Below are 25,965 nucleotides of genomic sequence, written 5' to 3' on the forward strand. Positions count from 1 at the left end.
AACCTTGATGTAATCACTTCATGCTAGGAATATGGGACAAAATACTAAACTTTTGACTACTTTAATACACATATAAATGAATTTTTCCCAATACTTTTGATCCCCTAAAATGGGGTAATTATGTACAAAAAGTAATTTCTAAACGGTTCACCCGATATAGATGAAAATACCCTCAAATTAAAGCTGCCAGGCCGCACTTTCAAATCCAAAGTGCTGGAGTACAGAGGCAAAAAAATCAAAAAATGTGCCACTGTCCTAATACTTTTGGAGCTCACTGTATATACGGTACCAGTCAAAAGTTTGGACACACCTACTCATTCAAGGGTTTTTCTTTATTTTTACTATTTTCTACATTGTAGAATACTAGTGAAGACATCAAAACTATGAAATAGCACATATGGAATACTGTAGTAACCAAAACATTTTTAAACAAATCAAAATATATGTTATAATGTTATATGTTATATATACATTCTTTAAAGTAGCCACCCTTTGCCTTGATGACAGCTTTGCACACTCGGCATTCTCTCAACCAGCTGAGCACTTGTTGGCTGCTATTCCATCCCTCTGCGGTCCAACTCATCCCAAACCATCTAAATTGGGTTGATGTCGGGTGATTGTGGAGACCAGGTCATCTGATGCAGCACTCCATTACTCTCCTTATTCGTCAAATAGCACTTACACAGCCTGAAGGTGTGTTTGGTCATTGTCCTGTTGAAAAACAAATGATAGTCCCACTAAGCACAAACCAGATGGGATGGCGTATTGCTGCAGAATGCTGTGGTAGCCATGCTGGTTAAATGTGTCTTGAATTCTAAATAAATCACTGACAGCGTCACCAGCAAAGCACACCCACACCATTCCACACCATCCCAAATAAAAACTCTGGAATGAGTAGGTGTGTCCAAACTTTCGACTGGTACTTTATATTTTACAGCGTATGAGTTAATTTCATCAACAAGTAATATTATACAGAGAGAAAACCCTACAGAGTAAGATGTGGGAACTGGCACCTAGACCAAAATCAAAGAAAGAAAATGTATAAATAAATTTGTAATGCTTGTTACCATTGCAACTGTCAAAACAGGGAAAGAAATACCACAATGTATCACACACAGACATTTATTTGAGATACACAGAATGAAACAGCATGGGAATGGCAATGTTTCTGGCACGGTATTAGCAATGCGTTCAGCTACAAGTGTTTGTTCAAGCCTCTTACGTAATTGTGCCACTTGAAGCATTTGGGTTGGGCAGGATCCTTCAAAGCAGTGTATGTATTGTCCCGTCAATATGGAGACAGTTGTAGATACAACATGGACCATAGCTGCAGCCACCTCTTCCAGTTCAGCTTGAGTTATTGGTGTGTGGCATCCATCCCGTTCACTCATGCAAAGGAACAGAAAAAGCAGTATGAGTCAACACCTTCAGTGATACTGAACGCATCAACTTGTTTTGCAATATTGTCCAGACTAAACAAAAGTTGTGGGTCTACTTAAAAGTCGGTAACAGTAGCTAGACAAATGCAAAATTATCAACATTGGTAACTACAGTTGTGTAAATATCACTGTAAAATTCTCTCATACCCTACTATTAGAAAAGTACATGCTACCCTAACTGAGTGGGTAACTGCCCCAACATTCATGACCCAACAATCATGAATTAGAGACATTCGTTAGAAACAATAACACATTTAGTATAGCAAAGAGCCAACTGGCAACATAGACAAATGGAAAACAGATAACTAGGCAAGCTGAGTAGGGTCTATCTGTGGACAACAGACTGGGGGGCATGGCTTGTAGGGTGCAGAGTGTAGTGACGATCGACTACACACCCCGCCCACCAAGTAGTGCGATGCGAGAGTTGGGTTCAATAGGGTCTGGCTTCAGCAGATATGTGTATAACCTTGCTAGCTAATGCTGGTGGGCGCGGCCTGTAGCGATGTAATGCTAATGGGTGTCGTACTGTTACAAGTACCCACAATGACAGTGGGCACAGCGTGTAGTGTGCACGGCTTGTAGTTGCTGCAGTCCCCAGATATTATTGGGCTAGCTATTCATAAAGATAAACCACTTCAGTTACTATGGTAGTTAGCTAGCATAAATGATTAGTTCATATAGCTACAAACTCCAAAATAGCACTACATATGAAGCAACATTTGGACATGATATTCATAATTAGTAAATAACATAACTAGCAGGAACTTCTTATGGCTGCATCCCGCTAACGGGATTGATATGACAACAGCCAGTGAAAGTGCAGGGCGCCAAATTCAAACAACAGAAATCTCATAATTAAAATTCCTCAAACATATATGTGTCTTATATCATTTTAAAGGTAATCTTGTTAATCCCACCAAAGTGTCTGATTTCAAATATGCTTTTCAGCGAAAGCACTACAAATGATTATGTTAGGTCACCACCACACCACAATAAGCACAGCCATTTTTCCAGCGAAATATAGCAGTCACAAAAAGCAGAAATAGAGATACAATTAATCACTAACCTTTGATGATCTTCATCAGATGACACTCATAGGACTTCATGTTACACAATACATGCATGTTTTGTTTGATAAAGTTCATATTCATATAAAAAAATCTGAGTTTACATTGGCGCGTTACATTCACTAGTTCCAAAAACATTAAGTGATTTTGCATAGCCACATCGTTTCAACAGAAATACTCATCATAAATGTAGATGATAATACAAGTTATACACATGGAATTATAGATATACCTCTCCTTAATGCAACCGCTGTGTCAGATTTCAAAAAAAAAATACGGAAAAAGCAAATCATGCAATAATCTGAGACGGCGCTTAGAACAATAGCCAAATTAGCCGCCATGTTGGAGTCAACAGAAACCAGAAAATACATGATAAATGTTTCCTTACCTTTGATGAACTTCATCAGAATGCAGTCCTAGGAATCCCAGGTCCACAATAAATGCTTGATTTGTTCGATAATGTCCGTTATTTATGTCCAATTAGCTACTTTGGTTAGCGTGTTTGGTAAACAATTCCAAAGTCACAAAGCTCGTACACTATAACGTGACGAAATGTCCAAAAGTTCCATAACAGTTAGTAGAAACATGTCAAACGATGTACTGAATCAATCTTTAGAACATTGTTAACATACATCTTGAATAACGTTCCAACCGGAGAATTAGATTGACTTCAGTTGAGCGATGGAACGGAGCTGCCTATCACGTGAACGCGCATGGTCAAAGCATGGTCAGCTCGTGGCAGTGGTCACTAATTCCTGTCTACTTTGGCCCCCCTTCACATTAGAGTCATCAGACAAAGTTCTATTGACTCTTGACATCTAGTGAAAGCCATAGGAAGTGAAAACTCATCAATATCTCGCTGTAATTTCAATGAGAGCTTGGTTGAAAATCTGACACCTCAGAAAAAATCCAAACAGGAAGTGGAACTTCTCAGGTTTTTGCCTGCCATATGAGTTCTGTTATACTCACAGACATAATTCAAACAGTTTTAGAAACTTCAGTGTGTTTTCTATCCAATACTAATAATAATATGCAAATATTAGCAACTATGACTGAGGAGCAGGCCGTTTACTCTGGGCACCTCTGTGCACCTTTCATCCAAGCTACTCAATACTGCCCCTGCAGCCATAAGAAGTTCATGTCTTTTAACTGTCGACATGTAATACAGGCTAAAAACCAAAGGTCTACTGTCACAACAGCTAGTGAGCGAGCAGTCCGAAATGTCCTTTAGCTAGCTAGCTAGCCGCTAACCACTAGCTAGTATGCTAACAACATTAGCTGACGAATTCCTGAGTAAACAACACATTTTGCAATGATCACAAGTTCATCACTGTGTCAATTGTTTATGTCTTTGTTAACATGTCATTCGTGGGGGATACTTGCTGATACAGACATTAAATTAATTGACATGAGTTATGAAGCCAGGAGGCTTCGCTTTCTTAGAAATTCCTGGAGTAGCTACGTCCTCAACTGTACACTTGGGGAACCTAGTCAGACCAATCAATTTACACTTTCTTAGCTGTTCAACAAATCATGCTAAAATAGCTAATTGCCTTCAATAAGCTATGCATAATAAAGAATACTCTAAGTAGCACATTTAAGAAATGTATAATTAGTGTCTGCCTTAATCAATAGGGGGAGCTGTTAGCACTTTGTAATAATGACGTTCCCAAATTAAACTGCCTCGTACTCAATTCTTGCTCGTACAATATGCATATTATTATTACTATTGGATAGAAAACACTCTCTAGTTTCTAAAACCGTTTGAATTATATCTGTGAGTGAAACAGAACTGGACTTAGAGCAATTTTCCTATGTGTATGTGAGAATGCCAAATTTTGCAAGCTGCTCTGAGACCTGTGTATAAATCTGCCTGTCTTCTATTGGTTGAGATGCACTGCATACACCTTCCCCTGGATGTCCGCGAATAGGGAGACTTGAAATTGAGTCTCTACGTAGATCTGAAAGGTTATAAATCACTTGGCAAGGACGTGTCTGTTCTTTTCCCTCTTCGCTCTGACGCACTGAGGACCTTGGCATATTGTACTAGAACCATCGGTTATAGATCTTAGAAATTTCCGGCTGTGTTTTTATTCGATATAGGCTTTAAAGACATCATAATCTTGTTATTTTAAACCGAATAATATCAGTTTATGTCAGTATATTGCGATTTTCGGGTATTTCATTTCCTGGCGTTCTAGGGGTTGGGTATCTCTCTCTCACATGCTAATGTTTACTGCTAATTGCAACGTTGAAGAGGACGTTATACAACCTAGCAACGATTCTTTTGGACAAAGGACACCTTTCCCAAGATTCTGATGAGAGTTCATCAAAAAGTAAGAACTATTTATGCTGATAATTCGTTGTTCTGTTGAAAAATGTCAAATGCATAAGCCGCCATTAATTGCAGTGCAGCCTCGCTTTATCGCACGCTGTATTTTAAAGTAACGTTAATTTTAAAAATGTAACACAGCGATTGCATTAAGAACTAATTTGTCTTTCAATTGCTGCCCAACCTGTATTTTTTAGTCAGGTTTTGGAATAGTTACTGATTAGAATAGGTGCCTCTCCAAAGATTTCTCCTGACATTTTCTGGGCAGCTTTGCTACTTTTCTCATTGTATAACCACGATTTGTGCCGCTAAATATGCACATTTTCGAACAAACTCTATATGCATTGTGTAATATGATGTTATAGGACTGTCATCAGAAGAATTCTGAGAAGGTTAGTGAAAAAATTAATATATTTTGGTGGTTTATACGTTATCGCTATTTTTGGCTTGAATCAATGCTGTTGTGATGTTTGCTATTGTGGTAAGCTAATATAAGGCTATATTGTGTTTTCGCTGTAAAACACTTAGAAAATCTGAAATATTGGCTGGATTCACAAGATCTGTGTCTTTCATTTGCTGTACGCTGTGTATTTTTAAGAAATGTTTTATGATGAGTAATTAGCTAATACACGATGGTCTCTGTAGTTATTCTAGTTGCTTTGGTGAGAGTTGTGATGGTGGCTGCAATGGTAAACTATGATTTATACCTGAAATATGCACATTTTTCTAACAAAACATATTTATTGTACAGCATATGTTATCAGACTGTCATCTGATGAAAGTGTTTCTTGGTTAGTGGCTATTTGTATCTTTATTTGGTCGAATTTGTGATAGCTACTGATGCAGTAAGAAAAGGGTGGAGTAAAAAAAGTGGTGTCTTTTGCTAACGTGGTTAGCTAATAGATTTACATATTGTGTCTTCCCTGTAAAACATTTTAAAAATCAGAAATGATGGCTGGATTCACAAGATGTGTATCTTTCATCTGGTGTCTTGGACTTGTGATTTAATTATATTTAGAAGCTACTATTTACTTCTGACGCTATGCTAGCCTATGCTAGTCAGCTTTTTTTACTGATGGGGGTGCTCCCGGACCCGGGTTTGTGAGGAAGTAGAGGTTAACATTAACCCATCCATGTCTCTGCCACCAATGACTATCTTTGGTAGAAAAAAGTATTTTGGACTGTACTATCTTTGGCTCTGCCGTCCGTCCATCCGATGTTTTCATGCCCTGAAACTCATTGCTGCCTTTGAAACATACAACCTGATATGATATGTATAATTGAATGTTCAATCGGGATCAAATGCCTTCGGAAAGTATTCAGACCCCTTGACTTTTTGTTACGCTACAGGCTTATTCTAAAATGTATTAAATAGTCCCCCCCCCCCCCCCCCCCCCCCCCCCACATTAATCTACACACTATACCCCATAGCGACAAAGTAAAAACAGGTTTAGACATTTTTGCAAATTTGTTTAAACAAATTCTAACGGTAATAACACATTTACAAAAGTATTCAGACCTTTACTTGGTACTTTGTTGAAGCAACTTTGTCAGTGATTACAGCATTGAGTCTTCTTGAGTATGACACTACAAGCTTGGTACACCTGTTTTGTGGAATTTTCTCCCATTCTTCTCTGCAGATCCTCGCAAGCATTGTCAGGTTGGATGGGGAGCGTTACTGCACAGCTATTTTCAGGTCTATCCAGAGATGTTCGATCGAGTTCAAGTCCGGGCTCTGGCTGGGCCACTCAAGGACATTCAGAGACTTATTCTGAAGCCACTCCTGCGTTGTCTTGGCTGTGTGCTTAGAGTCGTTGTCCTGTTGGAAGGTGAACCGTCACCCAAGTCTGAGGTCCTGAACGCTCTGGAGCAGGTTTTCATCAAGGATCTCTCTGTACTTTGCTCCGTTCATCTTTGACTTGATTCTGACTAGTCTCCCAGTCCCTGCCACTGAAAAACATCCCCACATTTTGATGCTGCCACCAACATGCTTCACCACAGGGATGGTGCCAGGTTTCCTCCAAACGTGACAATTGGCATTCAGGCCAAACAGTTCAATCTTGGTTTCATCAGACCAGGGAATCTTGTTTCTCATGTTCTGAGAGTGTTTAAATGCCTTTTGGCAAACTCCCAGCGGGCTTTCATGTGCCTTTTCCTGAGGAGGGGCTTCCATCTGGCCACTCTACCACAAAGGCCTGATTGGTGGAGTGCTACAGAGATGGTTGTCCTTCTGGAAGGTTCTCCCATCTCCACAGAGGAACTCTAGAGCTCTGTCAGAGTGACCATCGGGTTCTTGGTCACCTCCCTGACCAAGGCTCTTCTCCCCTGATTGTTCAGTTCGGCCAGGCGGGCCAGCTCTAGGAAAACTCCTTCCATTTAAGAATGATGGAGGCCACTGTAAACTTGGGGACTTTCAATGCTGCAGAACTTTCGCGCCCTTTCCCAGATCTGTGCCTCAACACAATCCTTTCTCGGAGCTCTACGGACAATTCCTTTGACCTCATGGCTTGGCTTTTGCTCTGACATGCACTGTCAACTGTGGGACCTTAAGTTGAAGAAACATCTCAAAGATGATCAATGGAAACAGGATGCACCGGAGCTCAACTTCGAGTCTCATAGCAAAGGGTCTGAATACTTACAGTTGAAGTCGGAAGTTTACATACCAAATACATTTAAACTCCGTTTTTCACAATTCCTGACATTTAATCCAAGTAACAATTCCCTGTTTTAGGTCAGTTAGGATCACCACTTTATTTTAAGAATGTGAAATGTGACAATAATAGTAGAAAGAATGATTTATTTCAGCTTTATTTCTTTCATCACATTCCCAGTGAGTCAGAAGTTTACTCAATTAGTATTTGGTAGCATTGCCTTTAAATTGTTTAACTTGGGCCAAACGTGACGGGTAGCCTTCCACAAGCTTCCCACAATAAGTTGGGTGAATTTTGTCCCATTCCTCCTGACAGAGTTGGTGTAACTGAGTCAGGTTTGTAGGACTCCTTGCTCGCACACGCTTTTTCAGTTCTACCGACAAATTTTCTATCGGATTGAGGTCAGGGCTTTGTGACGGCCACTCCAATACCTTGACATTGTTGCCCGTAAGCCATTTTGCCACAACTTTGGAAGTATGCTTGGGGTCATTGTCCATTTGGAAGACCCATTTGCGACCAAGCTTTAACTTCCTGACTGATGTCTTGAGATGTTGCTTCAATATATCTACATAATTTTCCTCCCTCATGAAGCCATCTATTTTGTGAAGTGCACCAGTCCCTCCTGCAGCAAAGCAACCCCACAACATGATGCTGCCACCCCGTGCTTCACGTTTGGGATGGTGTTCTTCGGCTTGCAAGCTTCCCCCTTTTTCCTCCAAACATATTGATGGTCATTACGGACAAACAGTTCTATTTTTGTTTCATCAGACCAGAGGACATTTCTCCAAAAAGTACAATCTTTGTTCCAATGTGCAGTTGCAAACCGTAGTCTGTTTTTATGGCGGTTTTGGAGCAGTGGCTTCTTGCTTGCTGAGCGGCCTTTCAGGTTATGTCGATATAGGACTCGTTTTACTGTGGATATAGATACGTTTGTACCCGTTTCCTCCAGCATATTCACAAGGTCATTTGCTGTTGTTCTGGGATTGATTTGCACTTTTCACACCAAAGTATGTTCATCTCTAGGAGACAGAACGTGTCTCCTTCCTGAGCGGTATCACGGCTGCGTGGTCCCATGGTGTTTATACTTGCGTACTATTGTTTGTATAGATGAACGTGGTACCTTCAGGTGTTTGGAAATTGCTCCCAAGGATGAACCAGACTTGAGGAGGTCTACAATTGTTTTTATGAGGTCTTGGCTGATTTCTTTTGATTTTCCCATGATGTCAAGCAAAGAGGCACTGAGTTTGAAGGTAGGCCTTGAAATATATCACAGGTGCACCTCCAATTGACTCAAATTATGCTAATTAGCCTATCAGAAGCTTCTAAAGCCATGACATCGTTTTCTGGAATTTTCCAAGCTGTTTAAAAGCACAGTCAACTTAGTGTATAGTGTAACTTCTGACCCACTGGAATTGTGATACAGTGAATTATAAGTGAAATAATCTGTCTGTAAACAATTGTTGGAAAAATGATGTGTGTCATGCACAAAGTAGAGGTGCATACCGACTTGCCAAAACTATAGTTTGTTGACATGAAATTTGTGGAATGGTTGAAAAACAAGTTTTAATGACTCCAACCTAAGTGTATGTAAACTTCCGACTTCAACCGTATGTAAATAAGGTATTTCTGTTTTCTGAAAACCAGTTTTCACTTTGTCATTATTAGGTATTGTGTGTAGATAGCTGAGGATTTGTTTTATATTTAATCAATTTTAGAATTAGGCTGTAACGAAAAAGTCAAGAGGTCTGAATACTTGTGATGTTTGTAAAATGCTTTTAGTTTTTTAGTTTTGTATTATTTCGTTATTTTTCTCAAACTTGTGTTTGGTTTGTATTTGCATTTTTTATGTATAATCCAACTGCCATTTATATTTGTACAATTTGAAAAGTTTAATAATAAAAAAATATATTTACAAATAATCACTTGCTGGATGTAACTGAGCTGGATACTGATTGTAACTGTGAGCTGAGCTGGATGCTGGATGTAATTCTGAGCTGGATGCTGGATGTAACTCAGCTGAGCTTATGCACTCCCCAAGACATCCAGGTAACTCATCCATCCGTCCAGCTCATTCCAATTCCGCATCCAGTTCAACATTCACTCGAGTGCTCACACTGGCAGCACATCCAGGTGAGACTTTACAGTCCGTCCACATCTTCCTGAATGTTACAGCTGCCTCTGCTGATGATTTTGCATTCATGAGAGAAATTCTTCTGATTTTAATTAAAGAGTATTTGACACTGATATGCACCCAAAAAAAATCCCAAAGTTCAAACTAAATTGGTGCATTAGAAAATGTATAATATGGCATCCAATATTTTGCAGGACAATAATATCATTGCAAGCAAGGATCCGTTCATGTAACATAATTTTATGAATATGTAATGGTGAAGAAAAAATTGAAACGTATGAGCCATAAAACCTAGCGGTCAAACACGGAAATGGTTCCCATGATCTTTCCACCATTCATTTTACACAATGTGAATTTTACAAACACTTCAAATTAAGTATGTGTTTCGTGTAGGCTTACCTTGGCGTGATGTTTTGATAACAGTGTAATTCTCTCTCGGACAAGGTGAGTTTCATCAATATATTTGCTTCAATTTAGTATCAAAAATGTAAAATATTAATTAGCAACAGAGAAGACCTTATCACGCTGATGTCCGGGAGGGCTCTCGCCTGGGCTACGGCTGTATGCTTCAGTCTGGAGGAGTTTGTGGTGGAGGTGAAGAAGGTTTTCGATTCTCCATTGTCCGGGAGAGAGGCTGCCCGGAAGTTACTCCAGTTTTGGCAAGACTCCCTCAGTGTGGCAGACTATGCGGGGAATTTCTGCATGCTAGCAACTTAGAGTGCCTGGAACCTGGAATCGCTGTTCGACACGTTCCTGCACGGATTATCGGAGGAAATTTAGGACGAGCAAGCAGCCCGAGAACTACCAACGGATCTCTACTCGCTCATTGCCTTGACCATCCGGATCGATGGGAGGCTACGGTAACGTAGGAAAGAGGAGGTCACTCGCCCTCCCAAGGATTCCACCTCGCTTCCGAGGTATCCCGGAAGACCCCGACGTCATCCATGGCCGAGAGGACCCGAGGCTACCCGAGTTCCCCGAGAGTGTCTGAAGTCTGCCAATTCACCTCTTCCCGAGACGATGCAACTAGGCAGAGCTAGGCTGTCCCCAGCCAAATGCCTACACCGGCTTCACACGAAGAGTTGCCTGTATTACAGGACTACTGGTCATTATGTGTCCTCCTGTCCACTAAAAGACCAGGCTCACCAGTAGGGGCGAGTACTCTGGTGGGCATAAGGAGAACTTTTCCTCTCCCCTTACTCGCACCCCTTTCCATGCCATGTTGCTGTGGGGTAACCAGTTGACTTCTCTCTGCGTACTCATCGACTCTGGGGCAGATGGGAGTTTTATGGACGCTACCATAGTGTCCGAGCTGGGCATCCCCAATGAGCCCCTCTCCATTCCCATGCATCTTAGAGCACTGGACGGGTGCTCTATATGCCGGGTCACCCACAATACCACTCCCATCAACCTACAAGTGTCAGGGAAACATAGCGAGGCAATCCAATTCATGCTTATTAAGTCTCTTCAGGTTCCCGTGGTTTTGGGATCATCTTGGCTCCAGCGACAGAATCCCCTCATTGACTGGACTGCTGGAGCCATCATGGGCTGGAGCCTCTTCTGCCACACCCATTGCTTGAAGTCAGCGCAGCCTGCCCCGGGAAGTCTTCCTGTGGGCTCGGAAGTTGCCCCGGACCTCTCTGCCATTCCCGCGGAGTACCACGATATCCAGGAGGTTTTCAGTAAGGCCCGGGCCACTTCACTTCCTCCGCATCAACCCTATGCCTGTGGGATCGACCTTTTACCTGGCACCACCCCGCCCCGGGAACGACTGTACTCTCTGTTGGGTCCGGAGACCAAGGCTCTGGAGAACTACATCGAGGACTCCATAGCTGCAGGGTGTATCCGTCCTTCTGCTTCCCCCTCCGGCACAGGGTTCTACTTTGTGGAGAAGTAGGACAAAACCCTGCACCCGTGCATCGACTACCGGGGCCTCAAAGACATCACAGTGAATAACCGCTACCCGCTACCACTCATCGCCTCGGCCTTCGAGCCGCTCCAGGGGGCCACCGTTTTCTCCAAGTTGACCTGCGGAACGCCTACCATCTGGTGCGGATTCAGGGAAGGGACGAGTGGAAGATTGCCTTCAACATGGCCAGCAGTCACTACAAATATCTGGTCATGCCATTCGGCCTTACCAATGCCCCAGCTGTGTTCCAGGCCCTGGTTAATGACGTTGTTCGCGTCATGTTGAACCAGTTTGTCGTTGTCTACCTCGACGACATCCTCGTTTTCTCCCACTCAGCCCAAGAACACGTGCTCCACGTCCGACAGGTCTTCCAGTGACTCCTGGAGAACCAGCTTTTTGTAATAGAGGAGAAATGTGAATTCCATCGCTCTACCATCCATGTCCTTTGTTACATCATCACTGCGGGGAATGTACAGATAGATCCCGGGAAGGTGAGAGCGGATGGTGGATTGGCACCAGCCTACGTCCAGAGTGCAGCGTGTAACGTTTCCTGGAATTTTGCCAACTTTTATCGCCACTTTATCCGGGGCTGCAGCACCCTGGCTTCCCCGCTGTCTGCACTCACCTCTCCCAAGGTTCCGTTCACGTGATCCCCAGCTGCTGACCGGGCGTTACGGGACCTCAAGCACTGCTTCACCACAGCTCCCATATTGGTTCCTCCTGACCCGTCCCGTCAGTTCGTTGTGGAGGCCGATGCTTCGGATGTCGGAATGGGGGCTGTCCTGTCCCAGCGTTCTGCCCTGGACCTCAAGTTACACCCCTGCGCCTTCGTCTCCCACCACCTCAACGCCACGAAGAGGAATTACGATGTGGGGAATCGTGAGTTTCTCGCAGTGAAGATGGCGTTGGAAGGGTGGTCACACTGACTGGTTGGAGGGGGCGAAACATCCGTTCATTGTGTGGACTGATCACAAGAACCTGGACTATCTCCACACCGCCAAGCGTCTCAATTCCAGGCAAGCTAGGTGGGCCCTGCTTTTCACCTGGTTTAACTTCTCCCTCTCCTACCAACAGGGATCCAAGAATATCAAGCCGGATGCGTTGCCATGCCACTGTAGCCCCGCGGCTACACCCCCGGACCCCGAAACCATCCTTCCCACCTCGTGCCTGGCGACGTTACTCAGCTGGGGAATAGAGAAGCAGGTCCGTGAGGCGCAACGTTCCCAGCGAAACCCCGGGGGGGCACAGATAACCGGATGTTAGATCCTGATGCTGTACGCCCCTTGCTCCTGGAGTGGGACCTATCCTCCAGGCTTGTCAGCCACCCGGGCTCTCATCGGACCCTGGCCTTTGTGCGGCAACGCTTTTGGTGGCCTACCATGGTTCCGGACGTCTCCGCGTTCATCGCTGCCTGCACAATTTGTGCGCAGAACAAGACTCCTTGGCAAGCTCCAGCTGGTCTCATTCAACCATTGCCTGTCCCTCACCGTCCCTGGTCTCACATATCCCTGGACTTCTTCACAGGTCTCCTACCGTCTGATGGCAACACCGCCATCCTGAGAGTAGAGGACCTGTTTTCCAAAGCCTCCCATTTCATTCCTCTCCCCAAGCTACCCTCTGCCAAAGAGACGGCCCAGCTCATGGTGCAGCACGTCTTCCGGATCCATGGACTCCCGGTGGATATGGTCTCCGACCAGGGTCCTCAGTTCTTGTCCCGGTTCTGGAAGGCGTTCTGCACACTCATTAGGTTGTCGGCCAGCCTATCCTCCGGGTTCCACCCTCAGTCCAACGGCCAGTCAGAGCAAGCCAATCAAGACCTGGAGACCAGTCTTCGCTGCCTTGTCTCCGCCAACCCCACCCCCGGGAGCCAGCAACTCGGTTGAATACGCCCGCTACACCCTCCCTTCTCGGCCCGGAGCAAGAGGAAGACGCCGGCATACCCTCGGGCCAGATGTTTGTCAGCCGCTGTCGCCGTACCTGGAAGAGAGCCCAGTCGGCTCTTCTCAAGACTACCTCCAGGTATTGGCGACAAGCGGACTGACACCGGACTCCGGCACCCCGGTGTTGTCTCGGGCAGAGGGTATGGCTGTCTACTTGAGATCTGCCCCTCCGGGTGGAGTCCTGCAAACCCCCCCCCCCCCCTGTTTTACTGGCCCTTTCCCCATCTCCACGATGATTTGCCCCCTCTGCTGTTCGTCTTCTGTTGCCCCGTACCCTCCGTATACATCCCACTTTTCATGTGTCTAGGATTAAACCTATGTCTCACAACCCTTTGTCTCCTGTTTATGACTCTGATCTGGATTGTTGACCTCTGCCTGCCCTTGACCTGTCGTTTGCCTGCCCCCCTGTTTTTGTTATAAACTTTTGTTACTTCGAAACTGTCTGCATCTGGGTCTTCTCCTGAGCCTTGATATGTGGAGAAGTGCAGCTATAGTGAGGGGCAACTTATCGGTTTAGTCAGGGCCAATATGAGAGATAAAGTTTATCCTGTGTCGGAGTGTAGCTATCAAGTTTGAGAATCTTAGCAATACAATGTGTTCTATACAGCTGTCAACATTCTACAAAGAAATAGACACTTAATAATTTATATAATCATTAACCAGATTACCCCAGATACCAGACTTAGATGAATGATAACAGTTCCAGAATGTTGTCAATTCAAAGTTGAAAAGAAGGGGAAAAAACGGCACCGGTCCTCGTGAAAATTACAGTATATTAAATATTCTACAGCTATAATGTCATCATTCAAATCAAACTTTATTTATACAGCACATTTCTTACAACAAATGTATTTCAAGGTGTTCAAATTCATGTATTGAAAGGCATGTGGCACTTAACATCTTCCCTCCTGGCAGGTCTCTATAGGTGACCAGGTGATTCTCTCTATGCCTCCGTGGAGCTCATACAGGTAGCCATGCAGCCTATTTTGGCGGGTCACAATATCGTCCGTATGGATGTGGAATGCGAGTGGAGGAAGCCAGCCGTGCCCAACCAGGTGCAGTCAGTGGAGGACCTGTACCTGGCCGAAGACTACAACCCTCTGTCCCGAGATCCCACAGAGGAGGATCTTCAGTGGCTAAGGAACCGTCTCTGGGGCAGGTTCAGTGGAAAGGCATGTCTCCTTGAACCTGAGCCAGAACAACTGCTACCCTCCCTGTCATCCCTGTCTGTACTGGAAATTGTTTTTAAAAAACAAAGGCACCTTGGGCAAGCCGGCATCCTGGTTGGCATGGCGCTGGTGGTGGAGCAGCCGAAAGCTATATGGCAGGCAACAGTTCGACAGTGCACCAACCCCAACAGACACACCATGAGAAGATGGAGGTTGACAGCCAGCAATTATGGAGCAGTGGTTAGGGCCAAGCGTGTTACTCCATCACTGCTAAAAAGGGTCCTCAGATCACAGTCGTTGGGTGTCTGTAAAGTGGGGTACAGGTAACAAAGAGGAAGGCATCAAGGCCTTTAAAATGGCTACAGGGATGGATGTGCAGGAGTCAGGGCTTTGGTTCACGGGGTCTGGGATTCTGGGTGGGCACCACAGCTGTGTTGGAGGTCAAGTGTCCCTATGGTGCAAGGGACCTTACCATTGAAGAGAAGGTGAAGTCGAAGGATTCCTATATCAAGGAAGGAGGGTCTTACCGCTTCTGTGAAGACCATCTTTACTGGCACCAGGTCCAAGGTCAACCCTACATCACTGGAAGGGACATCTGCTTCTTCGTTGTGTGAACCACCAAACCCTCCATCACCATCCCCATCCAGCGTGACAACCTCTGACAGACTCCTATTGCTCTGCTTTTCAGCAACTGTTTTCAGGGAAGCCAATGGTCCAAAATGATTCCACATAGTTCATACAGACACACTAGGCTCCCAGAATAGGTTATTGTCACACCCTGATTTGTTTCAGCTGTCTTTGTGCTTGTCTCCACCAACCTCCAGGTGTCACCCATCTTCCCCATTATCCCCTATGTATTTATCACCGTGTTCTCTGTTTGTCTGTTGCCAGTTAATTTTGTTTCGTGAAACCTACCAGTGTTTATTCCCCTGCTCCTGTTTGTTCTTGCTCCTGTTTTCTAGTCCTTCACGGTTTTGACCATTCTGCCTGCCCTGACCATGAGCCTGACTGCCATTCTATACCTTGCCCCACCTAACTGGACTATTGACCCCTGCCTGCCCCTGAGACTGCCTGCCGCTCTGGATTACTGACCTCTGCCTCCCTTTGACCTGTTGTTTCCCTGCCCCTGTACTAGAAATAAACTTTTGTTTCTTTGACACTGTCTGCATCTGGCTCATACCTGAAACGTGATAGTTATATTACATACAAGTTTTGTTCAAAGCAGCCAACTAAAGTAATGTCGTTAATTTGATCATGAGCACAGTGGGAATTTATATCTGTGATGTTCAAATAATTTCTTACTCCCTGTGTCTTACTAGCTGAAGGCCCCAGTCATCCCTACCTATACCTGACATTGTTGAAAAACAAGTGAACAATGAATAAAGATCATACACAAACAATAGGCTCCTAGAATAGGTTATATTACATTCTAGCGTTGCTCAAAGCAGCCAACTAAAGTAATGCAGTTAACGTAAGTTCAATCACAAAGGCTGGTCTGAGTGCATCTCCTCACAGTTTCATTCAGTAGTACGACACAATTCATATTGCATTTTATCATGGGCACAGTGGGAATTTATAGTTGTGATGTTTAAATTATGTCTTACCCCCAGAGTTAGAGAGAGTGAGAGAGTACAACACTTCCAGCAGATCTCCTTGCTGAGGATGGCGTTGATCATGCACTGCTTCTCGTGTGGTGAGCCTGGTGTTCCGCATGTCACTCCTCATGTCTAAAACATGGGGAAAAGGGGACATGAAGTCAAAATGTGGATGCATTTATGAATTCTATGTTTTACACAATATTGTATCATATTTGATGAGTTACTGACCTGTCCGTCCACAGGCTCGATCTGTTGTAGTCTCTACAACTTGACACTTGCACTCGGATCACACTGGCAAAGGATGTCCGTGCACCAGATGGCACAAGGGATGCACTCCTTTTGGACTGGAAAACAAAGAGACATTTGGTCAGTGGTGGGTCTTTCTCATTGCCCTATCAACATCTTTATCTGGACAGAAAATGCATTGTTTATCATAACACAAACCCACCTTGGACAATGTGACAAGTGGTCCCTCAACACCCAATCCTCATGCCTCATTGTTTGTTCTTTTTTCCCAATCAACAGTCTGGATCTTTCTCTTCTGCCATGGAGGATGAGCTACCTTTTCTGGTAAATACAGGGCCATTTCTCTTTCCCACCGGAAAATGACAGATACAGACCTGATTGTTGCCACTGGGTTTCCGGTCCACCAATCTGAAAGAAAGAAAAAAGTTACTTTTACTAGCTAGCTAAGTTGATTAATAAAATGGTAAAATCAATATTAAAATTCCATAACCCACAGACCTACACTTGACTATAGTAACTGTAAAATGGACTGGGCTTTCATCTATCTGCACATCTAAAATCCTACAATGTGAATGGGACATTTCTGCTGGGATGGAGGAATTATCTGGAATGCTCAATTCGATGATCAGAACAGTCTAGGATACTATTTGCCCGAAGAGGTTTAGTATTGTGATGAGCTATACAACTGTACTTCTGATTCTAATTCTCAAGAGGGAAGTTAAAACTCTCAGCTGTGAGGTCACTGAGGAGGACAAACAGTGATAGGGGGATCATCTGAAAGGGACTGACATGCAGGGATGGAACATAAGGATTTTGGGCACTGACCAGCAGACCACAATTTTCTACTAGCCCGGGTAACATTCAGGTCCTAAATCTGTGGCATGCGATGTTTGTAAAGTTTGGCACATTTTCTACTAGCCATTTCACTGTTGTGTCAGGCTAGTTTGGCACATTGTCTACTAGCCCAGTCTGAAAAGTACTATCCTCGGGCTAGTTTAATTTCCATCCCTGTTGACATGTATAACTGACTTCACAGGTCATTTGATTAGTCGTGTACAACAGATGCACTCGTGGAACAAAACCGTTTTGTGTTTTGTATGGGAAAACATTGAGCCCACAAGTCCTTTGTTAGCCAGCTAGTTAACGTTAGGTCGCCGTTCATGTAGTCACACTTTTCCATGTGGTGACATGTTAATTAATGTTAAATAATGTTAGCTAGTTATCGCTAATCACTAACGTTAGGCACATTCACTAATTCAGAAGAATAGCCCTGGAGGGGATGGCTGCCGTTTTACGGGCTCTTAACCAATTGTGCTATTTTGTGTGTTTTTTTCACACTGTTTGTAACTTATTTTGTACATAATGTTGATGCTACCATCTCTTATGACCGAAAAGAGCTTCAGGATATCAGAACAGCAATTACTCACCTCGAACTGGATGAAGATCTTTTCTTTAATGAGTCCAACGCAAAGGATATAGGTAATGTTGCTCCCAGACAAGGCCCAAATCCCTGTCATTCACATGAAGAAAATAACTCAATACAGGGGGCGGAGATCCGGGTGCCTTGTGAGAATTCGTCGGCGAGTAGGTAATCCACCTCCACCATCCGTTCTATTAGCCAACGTGCAGTCACTGGAGAATAAACTGTATGAGCTCCGTTCGAGACCATCCTACCAACGGGACATTAAAATCATGGCTGAACAACGACACGGATAATATACAGTTGGCTAGGTTTTCCGTGCATCGGCAGGACAGAACAGCTACATCTGTTAACCTCTCTGGGATATGTGGGACGGTAGCGTCCCACTTGGCCAAAAGCCAGAAAAAATGCAGCGAGCCAAATTCAAATATATTACAATAAATATCAATCTTTCATGAAATCACACATGAAAGACACCAAATTAAAGCTACACATGTTGTGAATCCAGCCAACGGGTCTGATTTCAAAAAGGATTTACGGGGAAAGCATACCAAAAGATTATGTTAACTCAGTACATAGTCACAGACAAACAGCCATTTTCCAAGCAAAAGAGAGTAGTCACAAAAAGCAGAAATAGAGATAAAATGAATCACTAACCTTTGATGATCTTCATCAGATGACACTCATTGGACATCATGTTACACAATACATTTATGCTTTGTTCGATAATGTGCATATTTATATCCACAAATCTCGGTTTACATTGGCGCCATGTTCAGAAATGCCTCCAAAATATCCTGAGAAATTGCAGAGCCACGTCAAATAACAGAAATACTCATCATAAACTTTGATAAAATGTTTTACATATAATTAAAGATACACTTGTTATTAATGCAACCGCTGTGTCAGATTTCAAAAACACTTTACGTAAAAAGCACACCATGCAATAATCTGAGACGGCTCTCAGATTTAACAACATTTCTCCGCCATGTTGGAGTCAACAGAAATACGAAATTACATCATAAATATTCCCTTACCTTTGATCATCTTCATCAGAATGGACTCCAAGGAATCCTAGTTCCACAATAAATCGTTATTTTGTTCGATAATGTCCATTACTTATGTCTAAGTAGCTACTTTTGCTAGCATGTGTTGTACACGTGTCCAAACGCTCACGCAGATGCAGGCAAACGTCGGACAAAAACTTCAAAAGGTTATATTACAAGTCGAATAAACTGGTCAAAGTAAGTAGAGAATCAATCTTCAGGATGTTGTTATCATATATATCCAATAACGCTCCAACCGGAGCATTCCTTTATGTCTGTAGAAGTTATGGAACGCAAGGCGATATCATGAGGAAAGCGCGTGACCAGGAACTGGCAATCTGCCAGACCACTGACTCATTCCCCTCTCATCCGGTCCCACAACACAGTATAAACTTCATTCAACGTTCTACCGACTGTTGACATCTAGTGGAACAAACAGATCCATATATTACAGGGAATTGAATAGGCGATGAGTTTAACATCGACCAGCCTCAGAATTCTCACTTCCTGTTTGGATTGTTTCTCAGGTTTTTGCCTGCCATATGAGTTCTGTTATACTCACAGACATCATTCAAACAGTTTTAGAAACTTCAGAGTGTTTTCTATCCAATAGTAATAATAATATGCATATATTAGCATCTGGAACAGAGTAGGAGGCAGTTCACTATGGGCACGCAATTCATCCAAAAGTGAAAATGCTGCCCCCTATATCAAAGAAGTTAAGACGAGGGGTGGGTGGGGGGGGTGTCTATTTGTCAAAAACAGCTGGTGTGTGATGTATAATATTAAGGTAGTCTCGAGGTATAGTACTACATGATAAGCTGTAGACCATACTATCTACCAAGAGAGATTTCATCTATATTTTTCGTAGCCCTCTATTTACCACCACAAACTGATGCTGGGACTAAGACCTTACTCAACGAGCTGTATAAAGCTGTAAGCAAACAAGAAAATGCTCATCCAGAAGCGGCGCTCCTAGTGGCCGGGGACTGTGTGGTGCCAGGAAAACAACCTCTCCGTTAACGTGAACAAGACAAAGGAGATGATCGTGGACTACAGGAAAAGGAGTGCCGAAAACGCCCCCATTCACGTCGATGGAGCTGAAGTGGAGCGGGTCGAGATTTTCAAGTTCCTTGGTGTCCACATCACCAACAAACTATCATGGTCCAAACACACCAAGAAAGTCATGAAGATGGCACGACAACGCTTTTTCCCCCTCAGGAGACTGAAAAGATTTGTCATGGGTCCCTAAATCCTCAAAAAGTTATACAGCTGCACCATCGAGAGCATCCTGATCGGTTGCATCACCACCTGATATGGAAACTGCTCGGCATCTGACCGTAAGACGCTAACAGGGTTATGGAGTAACGGATTACATGTTAAATGTAAGGGATTACCAAAAAAAAACGGTAACTGTAATCCATTATGTTACCACAAAAATATTGTAATCAGATTACATAAACTTTGGAAAAACTAGATGATAACTTCAAGGATTACTTTTAAATTCAGAAAGGATGTTTGCGGAAAAAACATCTTTGACACTTTCCTGTTTTCTCAATGACATTCTAATCAGCAAAATGCGCAAGTTTAACTCTCCTTCCGTGGCCTCCAACTGCTCTTAAATACAAGTAAAACCAAATGCATGCTCTTCAACCGATCGCTGCCTGCTCCTGCCCGCCTGTCCAACATCACTACTTTGGACGGCTCTGACTTAGAATATGTGGACAACTACAAATACCTAGGTGTCTGGTTAGACTGTAAACTCTCCTTCCAGACCCACATCAAACATCTCCAATCCAAAGTCAAATCTAGAATTGGCTTCCTATTCCGCAACAAAGCATCCTTTACTCATGCTGCCAAACATACCCTTGTAAAACTGACCATCCTACCAATCCTCGACTTCGGTGATGTCATTTACAAAATAGCCTCCAAAACCCTACTCAATAAATTGGATGCAGTCTATCACAGTGCCATCCGTTTTGTCACCAAAGCCCCATATACTACCCACCACTGCGACCTGTACACTCTCGTTGGCTGGCCCTCGCTTCATACTCGTCGCCAAACCCACTGGTTCCAGGTCATCTACAAGACCCTGCTAGGTAAAGTCCCCCCTTATCTCAGCTCGCTGGTCACCATAGCAGCACCTACCTGTAGCACGCGCTCCAGCAGGTATATCTCTCTAGTCACCCCCAAAACCAATTCTTCCTTTGGACGCCTCTCCTTCCAGTTCTCTGCTGCCAATGACTGGAACGAACTACAAAAATCTCTGAAACTGGAAACACCTATCTCCCTCACTAGCTTTAAGCACCAGCTGTCAGAGCAGCTCATAGATTACTGCACCTGTACATAACCCATCTACAATTTAGCCCAAACAACTACCTCTTTACCTACTGTATTTATTTATTAATTTATTTTGCTCCTTTGCACCCCATTATTTATGTCTCTACTTTGCACTTTCTTCCAATGCAAACCAACCATTCCAGTGTTTTTTTTTTAGTTTTTATTTTACTTGCTGTGTTGTACTCACTTCGCCTCCATGGCCTTTTTATATTTTTATTTATTTATACATATATCTGTTTGCCTTCACCTCCCTTATCTCACCTCACTTGCTCACATTGTATATAGACTTATTTTTTTCACTGTATTATTGACTATATGTTTGTTTTTACTCCATGTGTAACTATGTGTTGTTGTATGTGTCGAACTGCTTTGCTTTATCTTGGCCAGGTCGCAATTGTAAATGAGAACGTGTTCTCAATTTGCCTACCTGGTTAAATAAAGGTTAAATAAAAAAAAATAAAAAAAAGTTTGTTCCACCTGAGCGAGTCTGACCACAAGACACACACTATGATGACACACCAAATGTGTTTGATCGATCGCGGGAAAAGCACAGCAATAGGCTTTTGTAGGCTACAGTCCAAGGTATGTCTTCCAATGGTGCGACAGCTGTCGGCATCCAAAGATTATCCAATTTCCATAAACACTTGGAGGTAAGGATGACAGCAGTGATGTTGTCTACGGCGATACAGATGGTTAAATTCAAGAAGTTTAAGCTGCTTATCAATCATTATTTTTGAAACCAGTGGACAGCCAGTGAAAAATGCGCTCTTGCAACAGCTGCATAGTGTGGATCCCAGCCAATGTAATATACGCTGCTAAAAAGAATCTATAGGTCTAATGGACACATGCTCAAACTCGCACACTTTTGATAGACTTAAAGGGGTAACCTGTAGTTGCTAAATGACAGTCCATCATTACTTTAAGACATGAAGGTCAGTCAATGTGGAAAAGTTCAAGAACTTTGACAGTTTCTTCAAGTGCAGTCGCAAAAACCATCAAGCGCCATGATGAAACTGTCTCTCATGAGGACCACCACAGGAAAGGAAGACCCAGAGTTACATCTGCTGCAGATTTTATTATATATTTCACCTTTATTTAACCAGGTAGGCCAGTTGAGAACAAGTTCTCATTTACAACTGCGACCTGGCCAACAATAAAGCAAAGCAGTTCGACACATACAACAACACAGAGTTACACATGGAATAAACAAACATACAGTCAATATTTACAGTAGGAAAAAAATCTATATACAGTGTGTGCAAATGAGGTATGATAAGGTAGGTAAGGCAATAAATAGGCCATGGTGGCAAAGTAATTACAATATACCAATTAAACACTGGAGTGATTAATGTAAAGATGAATGTGCAAGTAGAGATACTGCGGTGCAAAGGAGCAAGATAAATCAATAAATACAGTATGGGGATGAGGTAGTTGGATGGGCTATGTTTAGGTGCAGTGATCTGTGAGATGCTCTGACAGCTGGTGCTTAAAGCTAGTGAGGGAGATATGAGTCTCCAGCTTCAGTGATTTTTGCAGTTCGTTCCAGTTATTGGCAGCAGAGAACTGGAAGGAAAGGAGGTCAAAGGAGGAATTGGCTTTGGGGGTAACTGGTGAGATATACCTGCTGGAGCGCGTGCTACGGGTGGGTGCTGCTAAGGTGACCAGTGAGTTAAGGAGATAAGGCAGGGCTTTACCTAGCAGAGACAGATGATAAATTCATTAGAATAACTGCACCTCAGATTGCAGCCCAAATAAATGCTTCACAGAGTTCAAGTAACAGACACATATCAACATCAACTGTTGACAAACAAGGAACAAAGAAACTCCTACTACTGGACACCAATAAGAATAAGAGAGTTGCTTGGGCCAAGAAAAACGAGCAATAGACATTAACTCTGTGGAAATCTGTCTGATGAGTCCAAATTTGAGATTTTTGGTTCAAACCGCCATGTCGTTGTGAAACGACGAGTAGGTGAAAGGATGATCTCCGCATGTGTGGTTCCCACCATGAAGCATGGAGGAGGAGGTGGGATTGTGTGGGGGTGCTTTGCTGGTGACACTGTCTGTGATTTATTTAGAATTCAAGGCACACTTAACCAGTATGGCTACGGCTGCCACAGCATTCTGCAGCGATACACCATCCCACCTGGTTTGTGCTTAGTGGGACTATCATTTGTTTTTCAACAGGAAAATGACCCAACACACCTCCAGGCTGTGTAAGTGCTATTTGACCAAGAAGCAGACTGATGGAGTGCTGCATTAGATGACCTGGCCTCCACAATCACCCAACCTCAACCTAATTGAGATGGTTTGGGATGAGTTGGACTGCAGAGTGATGGAAAAGCAGCCAACAAGTGCTCAGCATATGTGGGAACTCCTTCAAAACTGTTGGAAAAGCATTCCAGGAGAAGCTGGCTGAGAGAATGCCAAGAGTGTACAAAGCTGTCATCAAGGCAAAGGGTGGCTACTTTGAAGAATTTCAAATATAAAATATATTTTGATTTGTTTAACACTTTTTTTGGTTACTACATGATATCATATGTGTTATTTCATAGTTTTGATGTCTTCACTATTATGTAGAAATGTAGAAAATAGTCAAAAATAAAGAAAAACCCTTGAATGAGTAGGTGTGTCCAAACTTTTGACTGGTACTCTATATCATTTGATTCTTGAAGAATATAACTTATAACTGTCACACTCCATGAGAACCCAAAATATAAGCTTGTTTTCTCCAATGTTTGTAAACATTGTAAATGTAAACAGACACTGTATACCCTCATAACATGGTTAAAACAATAATTGTGCTATTATGGATGGTCAGTCTTTAAATTCATAGCTCTGTCTATTAATCTGAGAGTGGTTACATTTCTCCAGGTCCATCCCTCAGCTTTTTACCAAAACAGAGGTCCAACAATTTTGTTATTTTTTCATCTGTTGATTTTCCCTTTAAACAGGTACATATTATCAATATATCAAAGTGTCACCAACAAAAAGGTTAACAATAGGCCTATAGCAAATGCAGCATATGACATCCATTTTTCACATGTAAATAGCACTTTTTAGCAGCGCTGAAAGCATGCCATTCCATGAGCGCAGCATTTATTTTTCAACTCGAATCAATGAACCCCAATCAGTCATCAATGACAACAAAATCATAAACAACAGAGTAGGGCTGGCTAATAAGTCCTTAGTTTTGAGGTCCTGCTCAGGTAAAAACTTTTTGGCTAATCTATACTTCCATATTTCCAAGTCCTGTTCTTGAAGATCAAGGGGTATAACATTTATTGAAATGACTGGAACTCTGATAGACTTTGGTTTTTAATGTAAAGATATAATTTAATCATATTATTATATGTAGTAGAAAGCGATGGGTTAGAAGAAGCCTACATAACCAACACAAAAAAAAACAATTTAACATCTATATATGGCCAGCTATGTAAACTTTAACATTGATTTATCCTGCAATAGATGTCGTTCAAATGGTAAAATACAGTTGAAGTCGGAAGTTTACATACACTTAGGTTGGAGTCATTAAAACTCGTTTTCAACCACTCCACAAATTTCTTGCTATCAAACTATAGTTTTGGCAAGTCGGTTAGGACATCTACATTGTACATGACACAGGTAATTTTTCCAACAATTGTTTACAGACAGATTATTTCACTTATAACTCACTCTATCACAATTCCAGTGGATCAGAAGTTTACATACACTAAGTTGGCAGCTCCTTTAAGTTCTTATGGCTGGGGGCAGTATTGAGTAGCTTGGATAAATAAGGTGCCCAGAGTAAACTGCCTGCTACTCAGTCCCAAAAGCTAAGATATGCATGTTATTGGTAGATTTTGATAGAAAACACTCTGAAGTTTCTAAAACTGTTTGAATGATGTCTGTGAGTAAAACAGAACTCATATGGCAGGCAAAAACCTGAGAAAAAATCCAACCAGGAAGTGGGAAATCTGAGGTTTGTAGGTTTGCCTATCCAATATACAGTGTCTTTGGGATCATATTGCACTTCCTAAGGCTTCCAATAGATGTAAACAGTCTTTAGAACTTTGTTTGATGCTTCTACTGTGAAGAATGAGGGAAGGAGAGCTCTTTGAGTCAGGTGTCTTGCATGAGGTGATCACGCACGCCCCCGTGAGAGCGACCTGCGTTCCATCGCATTTCTGAAGACAAAGGAATTCTCCGGTTGAAATATTATTGAAGATTTATGTTAAAAACATCCTGAAGATTGATTCTATACATCGTTTGACATGTTTCTACGAACTGTAATGGAATGTTTTGACTTTTCGTCTGACCTGAGCGTCATCAATTTGGATTTTAGAACAAAACGCGCAAACAAAAAGGAGGTATTTGGACATAAATTATGGACGTTATCGAACAAAACAAACATTTATTGTCGAACTGGGATTTCTGGGAGTGCATTCTGATGAAGAACATCAAAGGTAAGTGAATATTTATAATACTATTTCTGACTTCTGTTGACTCCACAACATGGCGGATATCTGTATGGCTTGTTTGGGCTCTGAGCGCTGTACTCAGATTATAGCATGGTGTGCTTTTTCCGTAAAGTTTTTTTGAAATCTGACACAGCGGTTGCATTAAGGAGATGTTTATCTAAAGTTCCATGTATAATACTTGTATCTTTTATAAATGTTTATTATGAGTATTTCTGTA

General features: G+C 42.7%; 1 protein-coding gene across 2 annotated transcripts in view; it reads right to left on the reverse strand.

The window, feature by feature from the left end:
- The window catches only part of LOC129867221 (potassium/sodium hyperpolarization-activated cyclic nucleotide-gated channel 2-like), a 131,901-nt gene that overhangs the window by 98,823 nt on the left and 7,113 nt on the right, over nt 1–25,965 (reverse strand). The window contains exon 1 of one of the 2 annotated variants that reach the window (XM_055940482.1): nt 1,223–6,197. The exons of the other annotated variant lie outside the window; for it this stretch is intronic. The gene's annotated coding sequence lies outside the window, so the exon portion shown is untranslated. Of the gene's footprint in view, nt 1–1,222; nt 6,198–25,965 lie in introns of those variants that run through there. 2 annotated transcript variants of the gene reach the window in all.

Source organism: Salvelinus fontinalis, chromosome 12, assembly GCF_029448725.1.
Source record: "Salvelinus fontinalis isolate EN_2023a chromosome 12, ASM2944872v1, whole genome shotgun sequence".
Classification (NCBI taxonomy): Eukaryota; Metazoa; Chordata; class Actinopteri; order Salmoniformes; family Salmonidae; genus Salvelinus; species Salvelinus fontinalis.